The sequence below is a fragment of the Hibiscus syriacus genome, unplaced genomic scaffold, assembly GCF_006381635.1.
Source record: "Hibiscus syriacus cultivar Baekdansim isolate YM2019G1 unplaced genomic scaffold, ASM638163v2 tig00110221_pilon, whole genome shotgun sequence".
NCBI classification, from domain to species: Eukaryota; Viridiplantae; Streptophyta; class Magnoliopsida; order Malvales; family Malvaceae; genus Hibiscus; species Hibiscus syriacus.
This window is the reverse complement of record NW_024062635.1, coordinates 356,311-379,717: the sequence shown is the minus strand read 5'-3', so window position 1 is coordinate 379,717 and position 23,407 is coordinate 356,311. Positions and strand designations below refer to the sequence as shown.

General features: G+C 33.4%; 1 pseudogene; it reads right to left on the bottom strand.

The window, feature by feature from the left end:
• The window catches only part of LOC120114199, a 55,259-nt pseudogene that overhangs the window by 9,865 nt on the left and 21,987 nt on the right, over positions 1-23,407 (bottom strand).

The window sequence follows — 23,407 nt, the reverse complement described above, 5'->3', positions numbered from 1 at the left end:
AAAAAACCTTTTTCAATTAAAAAATTTGACAATCTTTCATACCAAGCTCTAGGAGCTTGTTTTAAACCATAAAGAGCTTTTGTCAATTTTAAAACATGATCCGGAAAATTTGAATCTTCAAAACCTGGAGGTTGTTCCACGTACACTTCTTCTTTTATAAAACCATTTAAAAATGCACTTTTAACATCCATTTGATATAATTTAAATTCATTGAAACATGCAAATGCTAATAACATTCTAATTGCTTCCATCCTAGCTACGGGAGCGTATGTTTCATCATAGTCTATGCCTTCTTCTTGAGTATAGCCTTGAGCAACAAGTCTAGCCTTGTTCCTCACTATATTACCACTTTCATCAAGTTTATTTCTAAAAACCCATCTAGTACTTACAGTAGATTTATTACTAGGCCTTTCAACTAATGTCCATACTTTACTTCTCTCAAATTGATTTAGTTCTTCTTGCATAGCCATAATCCAATGTTCATCTTTTAATGCTTCTTTGATGTTCTTAGGCTCTATGCATGAAATAAATGCAACATAATTACAGATATTTCTAAGAGAAGATCGAGTAGTTACCCCTTTTGATGGATCACCTATAATTTCACCATCCTTGACATAGTTGTACTCTCTTGGAAAAGATACTTCCCTTTCTTCAATGGTTGGATTCTCGAGGGGATCATGAGTTTCCTCATCTTTTGTTTCTTCCTTTGATGATGATTCTCCAACGTCATGTCTAACGTCATTTGCTTGTACAATACCTACATCATCATTAACAGAAGAATCCTTCCTCGGAAGGGGATTATCATCGAAAACAACATGTATAGACTCTTCTACAACTAAAGTTATTTTATTAAATACACGATAAGCTTTAGAATTTAAGGAATAACCCAGAAAAATTCCTTCATCACTTTTAGCATCAAATTTACCAAGATTTTCTTTACCGTTGTTTAAAACAAAACATTTACATCCAAAAGGATGAAAATAGCTAATGTTAGGCTTTTTATTTTGAGAATTTCATATGGAGTTTTCTTTAAAATTGGCCTAATCATTACTCGATTTACAACATAACAAGCGGTATTTGTGGCTTCCGCCCAAAATATTTTGGCAAATTATTTTCGCAAAGCATGGTTCTAGCCATTTCTTCTAAAGTTCGATTTTTCCTTTCAACAACTCCATTTTGTTGAGGGGTTCTAGGTGCTGAAAAATTGTGGCTAATACCATTAGAATTACAAAACTCAATAAATCCAAGATTTTCAAATTCAGTTCCATGATCACTTCTAACACTAGTGATAGAGTATCCTTTTTCATTTTGGATTATTTTTGAAAATGTGATGAAATTTTCTAATGCTTCATCTTTAGTACTTAAGAATAGAACCCAAGTGTATCTAGAATAGTCATCTACCAAGACAAATGCATATTGTTTTCCTCCCAAGCTAGTAGTTCTAGTTGGCCCAAAAGATCTAAATGGATCAATTGTAATACTCTACTAGTTGATACATCATTAATAGATTTAAAAGAAACTCGTTTTTGTTTTCCTTTAGCACAAGCATCACAGATTTTATCATTATCAAATTTAAGCTTAGGCAACCCTCTTACTAAGTCTCCTTGAATTAACCGTTGCAAAACACTCATACTAGCATGACCCAGTCTCCTATGCCATAACCAACTATCATGCTCATCCTTAGCAACTAGGCATAAATTAGTCATATCAATAGAATCTAAATGCACCATGTAAATGTTTCCTATTCTATGACCAACAAGCATAATCCGATTAGATGCAATGTCAATGACTTTACAACCATTAATTTCAAATAAGACATTGAATCCTTTATCGCATAATTGACTAATACTCAATAGATTATGCTTTAATCCATTCACATATAAAACATTCTTAATTTGTATGGAAGAGGTATTACCTATTGTACCAATACCTTCAATGTAACCTTTTGAATTGTCTCCAAAAGTCACTTCTCCTCCATTTTTGGCGTTAAGCTCAATGAACCGGCTTTTGTCTCCGGTCATGTGTCTTGAGCATCCACTATCAAGGTACCATGAATTTGAATTTGTTTCCCGTGCCTTGTAGCAATGCTCCTTTCCCTACAAACATAGATTAATTTTTGATTTTTGGTACCCAAATTCTTTTGGGTCCATATTCATTAGTTTCCAAAATCCTAGTTCCCTTAGGTATCCATTTTTGTAGGATATCTTTATCTTTAGTAGTAATGAGTCCTTTAGGAACCCATATACTTCTAAATATTTTACCATTTAAGGTTCGTTGAGGATTTCTATGATTGTAGTTTCTAAAATCTTTTCTAACAAAGTTGGATTTTGAATTTTCTCCTTTTTCAAAACGTTTTGTTCCAACTTTATCAAAAGAGATTTTAAGATCATCAATTTTCTTTTGATGATCATCATTGACCTTTGAAAGTAAATTTTGCAAATCTAAATTTTTCTTTTCAAACTCTTCTAGTTTGATTTGCAAATCTTTAATTTTACTTTCAAGATCATTGTTGGTTTTGGATATGAGTTTATTTTCATTTTTCAACTTTGAAACATCATTTTTATATTTTAAAAATAATTTCTCATAATCCGAAGCCAACCCATTATATTCCTCTAATAGCTCATCATAAGATAAATCATCAAAATCAGATGAGTTAGAGGTTACCTTAGAATCTTCCCCGAATGCCATCAAGCACAAGTTTGCTACTTCTTGTTCCTCTTCATCGGAACTCCATGTAGCCACATGAGCCTTGTGCTTATTCTTTGATTGACCCTTTTTCTTCAATTGTGGGCAATCATATTTGACATGCCCCGGCTTTTTGCATTCATAGCAAATGATTGGGTCCTTCTCTTTTGGTTCATTTTTGAGGCCTTCGTTTCGTTTGAATTTTCTTCCTTGGTAAGGTCTCATCATTTTTCTGAACCGTTTGGCAAACAATGCCATTTCCTCGTCATCATCATCATCATTAGAATCACTCTCATCTTTTGTGGATTTGAGAGCAACTCCAATGTTTTTCTTCTTCTCCTTTGGTGTCTCTTCAACTTTATCAAGGTCCACCTCATCTTCAAGCATCATCTCATGAGTGAGGAGTGAACCGATAAGTTCTTCAAGAGTTAAGGACGATAGGTCCTTAGACTCGATGATTGCCGTCTTCTTTGATTGCCATGATTTGGGAGGGAGTAGACTAACTTCCTCACAAGCTTTTCATTTGAGATGATCTCTCCATATGATTTGAGACCATTGACAATCGTTGAAAATCTATCCGTCATAGCTTTGATGTCTTCATTTGGTTTCATCCTGAAATTTTCATAGCTATGCGTTAGAATACTAATTTTTGATTTCTTTACCTCATCTGTACCTTCATGTGTGACTTGAAGTTTGTCCCATATTTCTTTGGCGGTTGTACACGATGAAACTCTTCCGTATTCATCTGGTCCAAGAGCACAAAAGATAATATGGATGGCTTTGGAGTTGAGCTGGAACATTTTGTATCTCCTTCACTCCACAACCTTGGATGAGTGATAGGCTTAATGTATCCTTCTTCTACGGCATTCCATGCTCCCATGTCACTTGCTTGAATGAAGTACATCATTCTATTCTTCCAATAGGCGTAGTTAGCTCCATTGAAGAAAGGAGGCTTGTTGACGGGCATCGAATCGAGACCGGAGTCGAAGTTTGAAGTGGAGGCCATTGATGACTTTGTAATCGATGTAACTCTTCCCGGATCGACTCAAGAGGCGATTAAACCTTCAAATGAGTTAGGCTCTGATACCAATTGTTGAGTTAATCGAATGACGAAATTGGCCAGAGGGGGGTGAATTGGCAATAAAAATTTTGTGGAAGCTTTTGCAGAAAATTGAAAGCAATTGCACAGCGATTTACAGTGGTTCGACTTTCTCAAACAAAGTCTACGTCCACTACCTTAGCTATCCACACTAAGGATTTTCCAACAAATTCACTAATTTGTTCTTTCTTTTGAGGCCAAAGAGATAACCTTACAATTCCCTCAAGAGTATACCCCAACTCTTGAGAACACTCTTTTCTCAAAGAGAAGATTACAAATTTGCAAACTTACAAGAAAACCTCACAAGGTAAGATGTTTGCACAATTCTAGAACAAAGAAAAGAACACTCAAAGATGAATACAATTGAGCACAAAAAGTGTTCTTGAAAGCAAAATGAATATTGAATGAAAATGGGCTTGAAATGCTCAAACTTGAGGTTTGATGCTTTCTCTTTGATTCTCTCTTGATTCTAGTTGCTTGATGTTTCTTGTTATTGATCAATGGCTTCTAAGCTTGCTTAAATACACCTTGGATCACTTCTGAACGTTGGGGATAATTAGAGAAGATATTATAGCCGTTTTAGTGTGAAAACATTTAATAAAACAGCTTGGAGCGTGGGGGGAATCGGTTCCCTCTCATAGGGAATCGGTTCCCTAAGTGTAAAATTCAAATATTTCGACCGTTGAACAGGGGGGAATCGGTACCCCCTTGGGGGGAATCGGTTCCCTCCGAGCATTCTGGAAATCTCGGAGCCAAACCATTCAGGGGGGAATCGGTTCCTCCTATGGGGGGGAATCGGTTCCCTCTGAGCAATCTGGAATTTTTGGCTTTGAATTGGTTCGAAATACTTTGTAAAATTATTTTGAAATTGTTTTATGATTAAAACTTAATTTTACACTTAAGTAAGGATCAAAAATGATTTTTGAAATATTTGGAGTAATGTTTTGATATTCGAATAGTTATGTCGAATATACTTAGAAAATCATTTGGAAAATCTTAAAATCCATTTAACTTAATTTGTTATATCGAAATATTAAAATGTTTCAACAGTCTGAAGTTAAAGAATACAAGAGAAATTCCCATGGATAACCTAAGCTCTCACCTCAATGCTAAGCATTTATATATAAGCATAATTGTAGCAGTCTAAATTGATCCGGTCCGAATATCAAAGGACTGAAACGTACATAGAACCAAAGTGGATAACTAAAAAATTAAAATTGACATCGTAATCATGAATAAAATATCATCATTCTAAATAAAGATGAAACCATGAGTGTAATAAGTTTACAAGTGGAGAGCTCCCAAATACATCCCAAAATGTATTAAATAAATATTTCAAAAATAGAGTTACTTTAACGCCTAATTTTTCGAGTTAATGGTTTCGAGCTAACCGTGTGGGTTATGGATAAACTCACCAGTCCATCAAAAAGCTTTGACTTAAGATTGAATTTGTTTGGGCTTGGGTTAAGCCCTGATATGTTTAAAAGTGATACTTTTTATTATTTTATTTTTAATTATTACTTAAGGATTTTTTTTAAAAATGATATGAACATGAAAATATTTATTTATAGTAAAAAAATATTTGTTCTTGACGACTAAGTGGTATGAACATGAAAATATTTATAAAATAAAAGAATTTTTTTAATTGGTAAAAGCTTGTTGGAATTCGTCAATCAACATGACGAGTTCCAATAGAATTTTAAAAAAAATTATGGGTGTTGTTCAACGTTTAATTAATTACTATAATTTTTAAATTTAAACGGAACTCATCACTCCTACATGACACGTTTCATGATTTGAAATTTTAATTTATAATTATTATATATTATTATAATTACAAAAAATTAATATATTTTAAAGTTACTCATCTTGTGGGCATGACGAGTTCTAATAAATATATTAAATAATTAGGCCTCATGGGAACCATAAACACGTGTCCACTAAAAAAATAATATTTGGACAAAGTCGTCATGTGGGAGTGACGAGTTTGCCTTACAATGTAGCAAATGTCATAGATTATAAATTAGTGCTGGGATTAGCCTATTGGGCCAAATAATTAATCCACTTGGATTGTTGGCCCAATTTTTCCTATTAGTTCTCCTTTTTATATATACATATATATTATGTCATTTCTTTTCTTATTCCTCGAGTTTATTTTAGTTTTAAATAAGAATTTGCGTCTTTAGGATATGGTTTTTATTGTTCATTGGCACTTTTTTTCTACTCTTGGAGCACGATCTTTTTTTTTTGTACGCTTTTCGCATACCTTTATGTTCATTTCGGTAGTCAAGTATTATCATATCATCTCCTTGGTAAAATATTGTGTGCTAATATAATTAGAATTGTGTAGCAAAACAAATTTTCAGATTGTTTGGTTCGCTCATCAATCATTTATAACTTCGTAAAACGTATTGTTTGACAGAAACAATGAGCTTTTATGAAGATTATTAGGTTCTTTTGATGTTGGTTGTCATTCTCAAGGGAAGATTCCGTATTTTTGAGTTTATTATTTTTTTGTACGAGTTTTTTTTGGTAACTTTAGTCCTTATTTTTGTCTCTATGCTAGGGTGCATTATAATTCTAATTCCTTACTTTGCTTTTTCTACCAATGAAATCTTGGTGTCATTGTTAAAAAAAAGTCAAAGACTTATTCAAAAGCTCGAAATTTTTTTGAAAAAAATGGTGCTTACCCATTGATTAGAGTTTTTGGTAACGAAGATTTGAAGAAAAAGCTTGGATCCTCAATTTAAAACGTTTCACAGCAGATTTAATAATGATAATTTACGAGAAGGATAAAAAATCTGATTTTTCCGTAATGAAATACTGGATTGCAAGAATTTTGGGAGAGAATGAAAAAATAGTTTTTTTTTATTGGTTAATTATAAGAAAGGGTTGGCATCGAAGTTTTTAGCTTGGTTTATATACCCCAATATTAGAGTATCTGTACACCTTAAAACTTTATGTTATATTCAAATTTTGATTCCTTTAGAATTTTGATTCTTCTGATTTTTACCTACCACTATTTCATTTATTTTAATTTGGTCCTTGACCGATCTGGATTCTAAATGTTATTTATAAATATGAACAAAAATTAGTCATGGAGCAATATCGATAAAAATATCATTCTCTACAAAAATTTCATGCACGAGTAAATATATCCGCAAGAAGTATGCTTTTTATCAATTTAGTTAAAAAATTTATGAATATATATTACCTTATAATCATCCCAAATTGATAAAAACAATGTATTATTACTTTTATTTTGACGAGGAAAAGAGGGGTTGTCCGGCACAAATAAAACAGCCAACATGATTCAATTTCATTAAAAGCTCAAGTTGGTTTTCAATTTTAAGGTTGTTTTTTCCTCGGCCTCCTTTAGGTTTTGCAACTCAATTTTGCAATAACAAGCTTACATCGTCTGCCACAATCAGAAAGTTCACCACAACATTTCTGATGACTACAATCAGTCTGATGCTGTCCCAGGAGAAATCTTAATTAATAGTTACCTCTAATTTTAGCTCAAAAAAATCACAATGGTACTCACATGACATCCTTATAAAGATGGAACAAAATCAGAAGGATGAAATGATCTTCTGGATCCGTGCTTGTGCTTGTTCCTTCTCTTCGGCTCCATCTAGGTCACCGATATTGTCATGATATTCCTATGTAAAATTAGAAGCCAAAGAAAGAGCAAATCAAACATAAGATACTACTCATATCAAACTGTCAGCCATCGGCATCTACAACGTCTTTCTCATAACTTTATAATCGAAAGAAAAGCCAGTATAGAGACTAGCGTGTCTCTTTTCATATGGAATATAAGAACCAAAATAAAATCAAACCATGTTTACTAAACAGTTCTCTAGTTCTTTGCAGTGATTCTCAAGCTTATTCGTTGGTGATACGTTCAGACTTTGCCAATGACACAGTAATAAGCCAATACATGATCCATCTCCACTTCTGTCATTAAGTTATCAACCTGAAATATGTATATTTTTTCCCTTTCGATTGACAGATGAACATTAAGAAAAGTTACAGCTTGAGATTGCAAAGAATGTTGATGCCTCTTATAATTCTTGTGTGATAAACTCGTTCGCAATCAAGAAAGAAGAAACTAGAAAACAAATAACTAATGGACCATCTGCAACTATAAAGAAATAACCAAGCCTGCAAGCCCACAAAGCATGAAAACCTAAACATGAGCTGGAGCTCAAACTACCAGTACAGCTGAAAAGATCATGCAGAAAGGGGAAAAAATGAAAAAGGAATTCCATGCTCCCAAGGAGTGACTTTGCAACAAAAATTGAAAAACAGAGCAGAATGATATTGTTGATAAAGAGTAAACAACATAGTGGAGAAGAAAATGAACTCTTTTTATTATATATTGTGAATGGTGAAAATATATCTTTTTATAGGAAAAGTTAGGAGTAAGTTTTCTATTAGAAGTAAACTACTTAGTAGTTATCCTTATCTATCTAACTTTCTAAGAGTTATTGTTATATTAAAATACTAACTTATCTATTGCATAACCTACACTCCCCCTTAAGTTGGGGAGTAAATGTTGAAAAGACCCAACTTGGATATAATCTCTTCAAAGGTAATTCTTAGAAGTGCTTTGGTGAGAATATCTGCTAATTGATTCTTCGTTGAAACATAATTGAGCTTCATCGTTCCACCATTAATGTCTGTCAATCTCCACATGCTTCATTCGGTCATGATGAACTGGATTCTTTGCAATACTTATTGCAGATTTACTATCCCTTTGAAGTTCAAACCATTTGTTGGCACATAACCCTAGCTCAGTTAACATTCTTTGAAGCCAAATTCCTTCACAAATTCCAAGTGTCATTGCTTTAAATTCTGTTTCTGCACTACTTTGAGACACCACCGCCTGTTTTTTGCTTCTCCAAGTAACCAGATTTCCCCAAACAAATGAACAATAACCAGTTGTAGATCTTCTATCCGTTAATTCACCTGCTCAGCTTGAATCCAAAAAAATTCTTACTGTTCTATCATCACTCTTTCTAAAAATTAATCCATGTCCTGGTGTCATTTTCAAGTATCTTAGAATTCTATTCACAGCCTCTAAATGTTCTTCTCTTGGATCATTCATATATTCACTCACTATACTGACAGGGAACGCAATATAAGGTCTAGTAAGTGATAAATAAATTAGTTTACCTACTAGCCTTTGATACTGTTCTTTATTCACAGGACTTCCTAATTCTTCTCTCCCTAGCTTCATATTTGCTTCCATGGGTGTTTCAGCCGGCTTACATCCCTTCATTCCAGTTTCTGATAGTAGATCAAGGATATATTTCCTTTGGTTGGTCACCATTCCTTCTTTTGACCTTGCAACCTCCATGCCTAAAAAATACCGTAAAGTTCCCAAGTCTTTGGTTTCGAACTCCTTCGCCAGTAGCTTTTTCAATCTTTCTATCTCCATACAATCATCACCTGTTAGAATGATATCATCCACATAGACAATCAAAATTGCCTTTTTGTTGTTTGAAGATGTTTTGACAAATAAAGTGTGATCTGATCGACATTGCTTGTAACCATCATGAATAATCACCTTTGTAAATCTGTCAAACCAGTCTTTTGGAGATTGCTTAAGTCCATACAAGGACTTTAGTAATCTACATGCATTTCCTGTATTACTCTTCACACCCGGTGAAATTCGCATATATACTTCCTCCTCCAAGTTTCTGTTTAGAAATGCGTTTTTGATGTCCAACTGATGAAGCACCCAATTCTCATTAACTGCTAATGATAGTAACACTCTCACAGTGTTTAGTTTTACTACCGGAGAAAACGTTTCATGATAATCAACTCCAAAAGATTGAGTGAATCCTTTCGCCACTAATCTCGCCTTATATCTTTCAATGCTACCATCAGCTTTTTATTTTACCGTGAATATCCATTTGCAGCCGACTGGTTTTTTATCTTTCGAAATATCAACTATAATCCAAGTATTGTTGTTTTCCAGTGCTTTTAATTCCTCTTCTACTGCCTTTTTCCACTTGGGATCTTTCAATGCTTCTTCCACCGTATCTGGAACAGTAATGCTATCCACACTTGCTGTAAAGTTCTTAAAACAAGGCGTTAGCTTTCCATATGCAACAAATCTCTCAATTGGATAATTTCGGCATTTTCTTACTCCTTTCCTTTGAGCAATCGACAAGTCATTATCATCAATTAAAGCATTTAATTCAGTGGAAGAACTCTGATTACCTTCTTCATTCTACAAAAGATTCTCGTTCGGTTCTGGTTCATGACAGTGTCTATGCTGTGTGGGAGACTCGGGATTAGGTTTAGGGCTTGATTTAGAAATTGGTTTTTGTCGTCTCTTGTAAATCTACAACTCGGATTGAGGTATTTGAGGCGAAGTGATATGTTGATCATGCCGAGGTAAATGTGTTTCGGTAGAATGGTTTGGAAAGGATACGTTTTCTGGGTTCGGTAGTGTTGTTTGGTCTGGCTGTAGCTATTTTGTAGGCTTATTTGACTGGTTTAACTGGTTTGACGGTGCTAGTTGATCAAAAAGAGTTGGCTGCAAATCAAGTGACAATTTTTGTGAGTCAATAAACTGATATTCATTATATAACTCCCCATGAATAGCAGTTTTAAGGAAAAAATGTGTTTTTTCAAAGAAAGTAACGTCCATAGTAATAAAGAATTTCTTTGTACGAGGATAATAACACCGAAAGCCCTTTTGAGTCGATGAATAACCCAGAAACACACACCGAAATGCTCAAGGATCTAATTTGGACCTGAAAGGAACATTGTTATGAACGAACACAGTACAACCAAAAACTCTAAGGGGTAACAATGAAGTCATCGGTTTAAAATTGAGAAAAAACTGAAGAAAAACTCTAATTTGGACCTGAAAGGATCATCGTCTGTCACAATCAGAAAGTTCACCACAACATTTCTGATGACTACAATCAGTCTGATGCTGTCACAGGAGAAATCTTAATCAATAGTTACCTCTAATTTTAGCTCAAAAAAATCACAATGGTACTCACATGACATCCTTATAAAGATGGAACAAAATCAGAAGGATTAAATGATCTTCTGGATCCTTGCTTGTGCTTTTTCCTTCTCTTCGGCTCCATCTAGATCACCGATATTGTCATGATATTCCTATGTAAAATTAGAAGCCAAAGAAAGAGCAAATTTGTAACATCCCCAACCCGTATCCGACCCGAATACATATCCGAGGTGTCAGATTGACTAGTCAAAGCACATACTTTTATAAAAGAAACCATAGAAAATTTAAAACTTCTATTTTATAGGGTAATTATTTTATATAAACATGTTTAAAACCTTAACTGACTCCATTAGAGCGTACATATTCAATGACTTAATTACATGTCAACATACCGAATTACATAACAAAACATACTTTACAAAATATTTCTGATCTGAACTTTGTGCGGAGATATGCTGCTCTACGGATCTGAAGCTTGATCTTCTGACTTATCCACACCTACGTGTAAAACACTTACACGCTAAGTCATAGACTTAGTGAGACATGTAAATACATAAAGTAAACTAACAAATGCATGAACATCCCATGTAACACATATTATACTTATATACCTATTAAACCCAACACTTACCGGTTTATCCTTAATTATTTCCTTTTCATTGATTCAATTTCATCATATGAGCATATATTGAACATAAACGTATAATATGTCTTCAAACACAACAATACATGAATAATTACAATGATCATATCATACATAACCATATCACTATTACCCATATACACTTGTTACCATTATTATCATATGATCCTAACTTATCACTTATACATATTGCCTATCACATGTACCATTTCACGAGAAACACACATATCATTATATCAAATTATGGTTTCTTTTCAAAGCCCATGCACATTATAGAGAACTTAAGGTATATGAGTACATAGAGGTTGTGCACAATGCTGTCACCACAGCTCGTATAAATCCCACTAGGGGAGCGTAGAATTTGTCCCGAAAGACCACGTAAATGTCCCGAAGGACCACATATAAGACATATGTCCCGATGGACCACTATGTCCCGAAGGACCGCGTAGACCCTCAACTCTTGGCATGCTAACTATACCTATAACTCTCATAACACATGACATGGGCATTATCTTTTACCTCATTACACATTTACATATTCACATCACATAGCTCTTTATCACATTTCATATGATCACATAGTCACGCAGTTTACTTTCACGTAGCATTTTCCCATGAAATTCACATTATTCATCCTTTTCACACATGGTCACATCATATAGTTCTTTATTCCATTTCATATAGTTCACATATACCTTTTTCTCATACGTATATAACATGTTATCTATTATCTTTTAACTCATATTACCTATGCATGTAATCTTATGACTGATTATCAATATATCATGATCACATGACCTATTATCATAAATACATGCATTTACATAGTTCACACATATAGATGCACTCAACAATTAGACATATGCATTTTCTCATATACGATACATCTAACACCATATCACTACATGTTTATGCTTTAATACTTATATCATATAATATCGGAATTAGACTCATCTCAAGTCTTAATTCCTTAACATAACATACACTTATGATCATGTACACACCTGGTCTCAATGAACCCTCTTAAACTCTTATTTCCATTACGTATCTTACTCTGTCGACCTATTCGTACTTTGCTTTAATACCTCTATTTCTTTGAGATACCGCTATAGATCTTTCTCTCTGTACTGTCTCTTCAGTCATAAGTGGATAATCTCGAATAAAATGTCCAACATCCCATGTGTGATTATTTCCACAATATGAACATTGCCTGACTTGACTGAGATTTGATATTCTATCAATAAAAACATCTGATTCCAACATATCATGAGTTGGAAAATCCCATTCCCTATTTTTCTTGGATGGAGAGGATCTCGACGAAGCACCCATCCTTTTAAACTTCTGAACTCTCTGTTCTTTAAATCTTTCATTCTGAGCTCTCTCTAGAGCTTTAGCTCGATTAACCACTTCTTGAAACGATGAAAAATTCAAGGCTATCAACAACTCTCTTAGCCTAAGGTGCAAACCCTCCACAAACCAGTCACATACATCCTTCTCAGTCGGAATAAGGTCAGCAGCAAAACGACTTAATTTATTAAACTCACATTCGTATTCATACACAGTATAATTCTCTTACTTCAAATTCAGAAATTCTTGCTTCATCTGTCTAATATATTGGTCACCAATATAATTACGATTAAATTCTTCCAAGAAGAATAACAAGGTCACTTGATCACTTCTTAATCTCATGGTGACATTGGGCTACCATATTCTAGCTTGTCCCCTTAACAAAGAAACTATTCCATCTAATTTCTCCACATCAGAACAGTGGAGCCCATCCAACATAATCTTAACATCGTTCAACCAAAGATCCGCAGTAATCAGATCTTCCTCAGCTTAACCCTTAAACTAAGGTGCTCCTAAACCTTTCAATTCTTTAGCTATATTCAATCGAGGAGCTGAGGGCACAAAGGGTTGAAAATGTGACAAAACAATATTTAACGTCCCGAAAAATATTCCTTGATCTCTCACTGGTACTACTGGAGGTGTTCGCTCTTTACCATGCTTGGCCAGGGCAGGTGAATTGCTATTACCCTCAGGTCTATTACTTCTTCTTTCACTTCAAGAACTTTCACGATCAGACATCTAATACATAACCATATAACTTTATTAGAAGACATCATACTCATAACTCTATCAGATCAGAAACTTTCACTTTTTGTTGGCATGTACACCTTTTTAAAATACTCTTGACTTCGGTTTAATCCTAGAATCGGCTAAACCTTAGCTCTGATACCATTAAATGTAACATCCCCAACCCGTATCCGACCCAAATACGAATCCGAGGTGTCACATTGACTAGTCAAAGCACATACTTTTATAAAAGAAACCATAGAAAATTTAAAACTTCTATTTTATAGAGTAATTTTTTACATAAACATGTTTAAAACCTTAACTGACTCCATCAGAGCGTACATATTTAATGACTTAATTACATGCCAACATACCGAATTAAATAACAAAACATACTTTACAAAATATTTCTGATCTGAACTTTGTGCAGAGATATGCTGCTCTACGGATCCGAAACTTGATCTTCTGACTTATCCACACTTACGTGTAAAACACTCACACGCTAAGTCATAGACTTAGTGAGACATGTAAATACATAAAGTAAACTAACAAATCCATGAACATCCCATGTAACACATATTATACTTATATACCTATTAAACCCATCACTTACTGGTTTATCCTTATTTATTTCCTTGTCATTGATTTTATTCCATCATATGATCATATATTAAACATAAATATATAATATGTCTTCAAACATAACAATACATGAATAATTACTATGATCATATCATACATAACCATATCACATCTCATATCACTATTACCCATATACACTTGTTACCATTATTATCATATGATCCTAACTTATCACTTATATATATCGCCTATCACATGCACCATTTCACGAGAAACACACATATCATTATATCAAATTATGGTTTCTTTTCAAAGCCCATACACACTACTGAGAACTTAAGGTATGTGAGTATATAGAGATTGTGCACAATGTTGTCACCACAGCTCGTATAAATCCCACTAGGGGCGCGTAGAATATTTCTTGAATGACCACGTAGATGTCCCGAAGGACCACATATAAGACATATGTCCCGAAGGACCACTATGTCCCGAATGAACCGCGTAGACCCTCGACTCTTGGCATTCCAGCTATACCTATAACTCTCATAACACATGACATGGGCATTATTTTTTACCTCATTACATATTTATATATTCACATCACATAGTTCTTTCACATAGCTCTTTATCACATTTCAAATGATCACATAGTCACGTAGTTTACTTTCACGTAGCATTTTCTCATGAAATTCACATTATTCATCCTTTTCACACTTGGTCATATCACATAGTTCTTTATTCCATTTCATATAGTTCACATATACCTTTTTCTCATATGTATATAACATGTTATCTATTATCTTTTAACTCATATTACCTATGCATGTAATCTTATGACTTATTATCAATATCTCATGATCACATGACCTATTATCATAAATACATGCATTTACATAGTTCACACATATAGATGCATTCAACAATTAGACATATGCATTTTCTCATATACGATACATCTAACACCATATCACTACATGTTATGCTTTAATACTTATATCATATAATATCGGAATTAGACTCATCGCAAGTCTTAATTCCTTAACATAACATACACTTATGATCATGTACTCACCTGGTCTCAATAAACCCTCTTAAACTCTTATTTCCGTTACGTATCTTACTCTGTCGACCTATTCGAACTTTTCTTTCGATCGATGTCTACACAATCATATATATATATATATATATATATACTATCAGTATCCAATTAATATATTTTAATCTATCGTTTCATAGACTGAATGACAATTTATTTTGTTTCCCATTAAAGTGCATCGGTGCATTCTATAGTGCATTGATGCATTCTTTAACAGGTGCATCGATGCACTACCATGCATCGATGCACAATTTACATTCGATGTTTCCATTTTAAGGGGATGCATCGATGCACTCCTCATACATCGATGCACCAAATGTACTCGATGTTTATTTACTTGAGAGTGCATCGATGCACATTGAAGATGCATCGATGCACCCAACCCAAAAATACATTTTTAGCCCAAAAATTCTTACTTTGACCTCAAATTATACTTATTAACCCCTCCTTATGCCTTAAAATTTATCTATACATGTATAAACCTTCTTATAACACTATAACACTTCATCATCTCACATAATTCACCATAGTTCTTGAATCAAAGAATTGCATCTAATTTTTACATGTGTTCTTAATTCAATTCTATCCCCTCTAACTTCTTACTTAACCCTTTGACAAGTCAAATCCATCATTACAACTTCAAAAACCTTTCCATAACAAAAGTTCATTTCTCAACCCTTAATTAAATATCCTTTCTAATTCTCTCCTTTCGGTGTTTTAAGCTTATATAAGCTTTCCTTAAGCTTATATAACACTCAAGGAATAAACCCCAACTTAAACATTTAAGAATTAATCATTAAAATTAAAACTCACCTTGGAGGTTTGAGCTTGAACCCACTAGAAGAAGAAATGAAAAAGGAAAAGAAGAGTTCTAGATAACTCTTCACATCCCATGTGTCTACTCTTAATAAGGGAAAGAAAATATATTTTTAAACTAATTACCATAATGCCCTTTACTAATTCCATAATTATAATTTAATCCAATACTAAAATAGTCCTATTTAAATTCTTCAACTTATCAATTTCCTTAAATTGATCCTCAAATTCCAAAAATTCTCATTTTAGGCACTAACCCGAATTTTGGGATGTTACAAATCTCCCCTCCTTTAAGGAAAATTCATCCTCAAATTTTCACTTTACCTCAAGATAAAGCAATCCGTTATAATACTAAACAACTCTTAAAAATAATTACTTATTGATTCAATTCAAATCTTACAATTATCTCTCTAATTAATTATTGATCACTTCTTTCTCTCTGTACTGTCTCTTCAGTCATAAGTGGACAATCTCGAATAAAATGTCCAACATCCCCACATCTAAAACAAGCTCCGGAGATTACTCTACATACCTATGTGTGATTATTTCCACAATATGAACATTGCCTGACTTGACTGAGATTTGATATTCTATCAATAAAAACATCTGATTCCAACATATCATGAGTTGGAAAATCCCATTCCCTATTTTTCTTGGATGGAGAGGATCTCGACGAAGCACCCATCCTTTTAAACTTCTGAACTCTCTGTTCTTTAAATCTTTCATTCTGAGCTCTCTCTAGAGCTTTAGCTCGATTAACAACTTCTTGAAACGATGAAAAATTCAAGGCTATCAAAAACTCTCTTAGCCTAAGGTGCAAACCCTCCACAAACCAGTCACATACATCATTCTCAGTCGGAATAAGGTCAGCAGCAAAACGACTTAATTTATTAAACTCACATTCGTATTCATACACAGTATAATTCTCTTACTTCAAATTCAAAAATTCTTGCTTCATCTGTCTAATATATTGGTCACCAATATAATTACGATTAAATTCTTCCAAGAAGAATAACAAGGTCACTTGATCACTTCTTAATCTCATGGTGACATTGGTCTACCATATTCTAGCTTGTCCCCTTAACAAAGAAACTATTCCATCTAATTTCTCCACATCAGAACAGTGGAGCCCATCCAACATAATCTTAACATCGTTCAACCAAAGATCCGCAGTAATCAGATCTTCCTCAGCTTAACCCTTAAACTAAGGTGCTCCTAAACCTTTCAATTCTTTAGCTATATTCAATCGAGGAGCTGAGGGCACAAAGGGTTGAAAATGTGACAAAACAATATTTAACGTCCCGAAAAATATTCCTTGATCTCTCACTGGTACTACTGGAGGTGTTCGCTCTTTACCATGCTTGGCCAGGGCAGGTGAATTGCTATTACCCTCAGGTCTATTACTTCTTCTTTCACTTCAAGAACTTTCACGATCAGACATCTAATACATAACCATATAACTTTATTAGAAGACATCATACTCATAACTCTATCAGATCAGAAACTTTCACTTTTTGTTGGCATGTACACCTTTTTAAAATACTCTTGACTTCGGTTTAATCCTAGAATCGGCTAAACCTTAGCTCTGATACCATTAAATGTAACATCCCCAACCCGTATCCGACCCAAATACGAATCCGAGGTGTCACATTGACTAGTCAAAGCACATACTTTTATAAAAGAAACCATAGAAAATTTAAAACTTCTATTTTATAGAGTAATTTTTTTACATAAACATGTTTAAAACCTTAACTGACTCCATCAGAGCGTACATATTTAATGACTTAATTACATGCCAACATACCGAATTAAATAACAAAACATACTTTACAAAATATTTCTGATCTGAACTTTGTGCAGAGATATGCTGCTCTACGGATCCGAAACTTGATCTTCTGACTTATCCACACTTACGTGTAAAACACTCACACGCTAAGTCATAGACTTAGTGAGACATGTAAATACATAAAGTAAACTAACAAATGCATGAACATCCCATGTAACACATATTATACTTATATACCTATTAAACCCATCACTTACTGGTTTATCCTTATTTATTTCCTTGTCATTGATTTTATTCCATCATATGATCATATATTAAATATAAATATATAATATGTCTTCAAACATAACAATACATGAATAATTACTATGATCATATCATACATAACCATATCACATCTCATATCACTATTACCCATATACACTTGTTACCATTATTATCATATGATCCTAACTTATCACTTATATATATCGCCTATCACATGCACCATTTCACGAGAAACAAACATATCATTATATCAAATTATGGTTTCTTTTCAAAGCCCATACACACTACTGAGAACTTAAGGTATGTGAGTATATAGAGATTGTGCACAATGTTGTCACCACAGCTCGTATAAATCCCACTAGGGGCGCATAGAATATTTCTTGAATGACCACGTAGATGTCCCGAAGGACCACATATAAGACATATGTCCCGAAGGACCACTATGTCCCGAATGAACCGCGTAGACCCTCGACTCTTGGCATTCCAGCTATACCTATAACTCTCATAACACATGACATGGGCATTATTTTTTACCTCATTACATATTTATATATTCACATCACATAGTTCTTTCACATAGCTCTTTATCACATTTCATATGATCACATAGTCACGTAGTTTACTTTCACGTAGCATTTTCTCATGAAATTCACATTATTCATCCTTTTAACACTTGGTCATATCACATAATTCTTTATTCCATTTCATATAGTTCACATATACCTTTTTCTCATATGTATATAACATGTTATCTATTATCTTTTAACTCATATTACCTATGCATGTAATCTTATGACTTATTATCAATATCTCATGATCACATGACCTATTATCATAAATACATGCATTTACATAGTTCACACATATAGATGCATTCAACAATTAGACATATGCATTTTCTCATATACGATACATCTAACACCATATCACTACATGTTATGCTTTAATACTTATATCATAATATCGGAATTAGACTCATCGCAAGTCTTAATTCCTTAACATAACATACACTTATGATCATGTACTCACCTGGTCTCAATAAACCCTCTTAAACTCTTATTTCCGTTACGTATCTTACTCTGTCGACCTATTCGAACTTTTCTTTCGATCGATGTCTACACAATCATATATATATATATATATATATATATATATATATACTATCAGTATCCAATTAATATATTTTAATCTATCGTTTCATAGACTGAATGACAATTTATTTTGTTTCCCATTAAAGTGCATCGGTGCATTCTATAGTGCATTGATGCATTCTTTAACAGGTGCATCGATGCACTACCATGCATCGATGCACTACCATGCATCGATGCACAATTTACATTCGATGTTTCCATTTTAAGGGGATGCATCGATGCACTCCTCATACATCGATGCACCAAATGTACTCGATGTTTATTTACTTGAGAGTGCATCGATGCACATTGAAGATGCATCGATGCACCCAACCCAAAAATACATTTTAGCCCAAAAATTCTTACTTTGACCTCAAATTATACTTATTAACCCCTCCTTATGCCTTAAAATTTATCTATACATGTATAAACCTTCTTATAAAACTATAACACTTCATCATCTCACATAATTCACCATAGTTCTTGAATCAAAGAATTGCATCTAATTTTTACATGTGTTCTTAATTCAATTCTATCCCCTCTAACTTCTTACTTAACCCTTTGACAAGTCAAATCCATCATTACAACTTCAAAAACCTTTCCATAACAAAAGTTCATTTCTCAACCCTTAATCAAATATCCTTTCTAATTCTCTCCTTTCGGTGTTTTAAGCTTATATAAGCTTTCCTTAAGCTTATATAACACTCAAGGAATAAACCCCAACTTAAACATTTAAGAATTAATCATTAAAATTAAAACTCACCTTGGAGGTTTGAGCTTGAACCCACTAGAAGAAGAAATGAAAAAGGAAAAGAAGAGTTCTAGATAACTCTCACATCCCATGTGTCTACTCTTAATAAGGGAAAGAAAATATCTTTTTAAACTAATTACCATAATGCCCTTTACTAATTCCATAATTATAATTTAATCCAATACTAAAATAGTCCTATTTAAATTCTTCAACTTATCAATTTCCTTAAATTGATCCTCAAATTCCAAAAATTCTCATTTTAGGCACTAACCCGAATTTTGGGATGTTACAAATCTCCCCTCCTTTAAGGAAAATTCATCCTCAAATTTTCACTTTACCTCAAGATAAAGCAATCCGTTATAATACTCAACAACTCTTAAAAATAATTACTTATTGATTCAATTCAAATCTTACAATTATCTCTCTAATTACCACTTACTAAATACTATATTGATTCCCAAATCTATTAACATCAAACTATTTTTCCACGATATCGAAATTTACCTGCCAACATCTCTGGATCATCGAAATCTTCATCAATCCTTAAATTATAAACTTGTGCAGTTGGTTGCATATCATGTTGAGTGAATGACTCCGATCAATTTCTTCTACGACCTCTACCTCTATTTCTTTGAGATACCGCTATAGATCTTTCTCTCTGTACTATCTCTTCAGTCATAAGTGGACAATCTCGAATAAAATGTCCAACATCCCCACATCTAAAACAAGCTCCGGAGATTACTCTACATACCCATGTGTGATTATTTCCACAATATGAACATTGCCTGACTTGACCAGGGTAGGTGAATTCCTACTACCCTCAAGTCTATTACTTCTTCTTTCACTTCGAGAACTTTCATGATCAGACATCTAATACATAACCATATAACTTTATTAGAAGACAACATACTCATAACTCTATCAAATCAGAAACTTTCACTTTTTGTTGACATGTACACCTTTTCAAAATACTCTTGACTTCGGTTTAAGCCTAGAATCGGCTAAACCTTAGCTCTGATACCATTAAATGTAACATCTCCAACCCGTATCCGACCCGAATACGAATCCGAGGTGCACATTGACTAGTCAATGCACATACTTTTATAAAAGAAACCATAGAAAATTAAAAACTTCTATTTTATAGAGTAATTTTTTTACATAAACATGTTTAAAACCTTAACTGACTCCATTAGAGCGTACATATTTAATGACTTAATTACATGCCAACATACCGAATTAAATAACAAAACATACTTTACAAAATATTTCTGATCTGAACTTTGTGCAGAGATATGCTGCTCTACGGATCTGAAGCTTGATCTTCTGACATATCCACACCTACGTGTAAAACACTTACACGCTAAGTCAGACTTAGTGAGACATGTAAATACATAAAGTAAACTAACAAATGCATGAACATCCCATGTAACACATATTATACTTATATACCTATTAAACCAATCACTTACTGGTTTATCCTTATTTATTTCCTTGTCATTGATTTTATTCCATCATATGAGCATATATTAAACATAAACATATAATATGTCTTCAAACACAACAATACATGAATAATTACTATGATCATATCATACATAACCATATCACCATTACCCATATACACTTGTTACCATTATTATCATATGATCCTAACTTATCACTTATACATATCGCCTATCACATGTACCATTTCACGAGAAACACGCATATCATTTTATCAAATTATGGTTTCTTTTTAAAGCCCATACACACTACTGAGAACTTAAGGTATGTGAGTACATAGAGGTTGTGCACAATGTTGTCACCACAGCTCGTATAAATCCCACTAGGGGCGAATAGAATTTGTCCCGAAGGACCATGTAGTTGTCCCAAAGGACCACATATAACACATATGTCCCGAAGGACCACTATGTCTAGAAGGACCGCGTAGACCCTCGTCTCTTGGCATGCCAACTATACCTATAACTCTCATAACACATGACATGGGCATTATTTTTTACGTTATTACACATTTTCATATTCACATCATATAGTTCTTTCACATAGCTCTTTATCACATTTCATATGATCACATAGTCACATAGTTTACTTTCAAGTAGCATTTTCCCATGAAATTCACATTATTCTTCCTTTTTCACACATGGTCACATCACATAGTTCTTTATTTCATTTCATATAGTTCACATATACCTTTTTCTCATATGTATATAACATGTTATCTATTATCTTTTAACTCATATTACCTATGCATGTAATCTTATGACTTATTATCAATATCTCATGATCACATGACCTATTATCATAAATACATGCATTTACATAGTTCACACATATAGATGCATTCAACAATTAGACATATGCATTTTCTCATATACGATACATCTAACACCATATCACTACATGTTATGCTTTAATATTTATATCATATAATATCAGAATTAGACTCATAGCAAGTTTTAATTCCTTAACATAACATACACTTATGATCATGTACTCACCTGGTCTCAATGAATCCTCTTAAACTCTTATTTCCGTTGCGTATCTTACTCTGTCGACCTATTCGAACTTTGTTTTCGATCGATGTCTACACAATCATATATATATATATATATACTATCAGTATCCAATTAATATACTTTAATCTATCATTTCATAGACTGAATGACAATTTATTTCATTTCCCATTAAAGTGCATCGGTGTATTCTACAGTGCATCGATGCATTCTTTAACAGGTGCATCGATGCACTGCCATGCATCGATACACAATTTACATTCGATGTTTCCATTTTAAGGGGATGCATCGATGCACTCCTCATGCATCGATGCACCAAATGTACTCGATGTTTATTTACTTAAGAGTGCATCGATGCACATTGAAGATGCATCGATGCACACAACCCATAAATATATTTTGAGCCCGAAAATTCTTACTTTGACCTCAAATTTTACTTATTAACCCCTCCTTATGCCTTAAAACTTACCTATACATGTATAAACCTTCTTATAACACTATAACACTTCATCATCTCACATAATTCACCATAGTTCTTGAATCAAAGAATTGCATCTAATTTTTACATGTGTTCTTAATTCAATTCTATCCCCTCTAACTTCTTAATTAACCATTTGACAAGTCAAATCCATCTTTAGAACTTCAAAAACCTTTCCATAATAAAAGTTCATTTCTCAACCCTTAATCAAATATCCTTTCTAATTCTCTCCTTTTGGTGTTTTAAGCTTATATAAGCTTTCCTTAAGCTTATATAACACTCAAGGAATAAACCCAAACTTAAACATTCAAGAATTAATCATAAAAATTAAAACTGACCTTTGAGGTTTGAGCTTGAACCCACGGGAAGAAGAAATGAAAAAGGAAAAGAAGAGTTCTAGATAACTCTTCACATCCCACGTGTCTACTCTTAATAAGGGAAAGAAAATATCTTTTTAAACTAATTACCATAATACCTTTACTAATTCCATAATT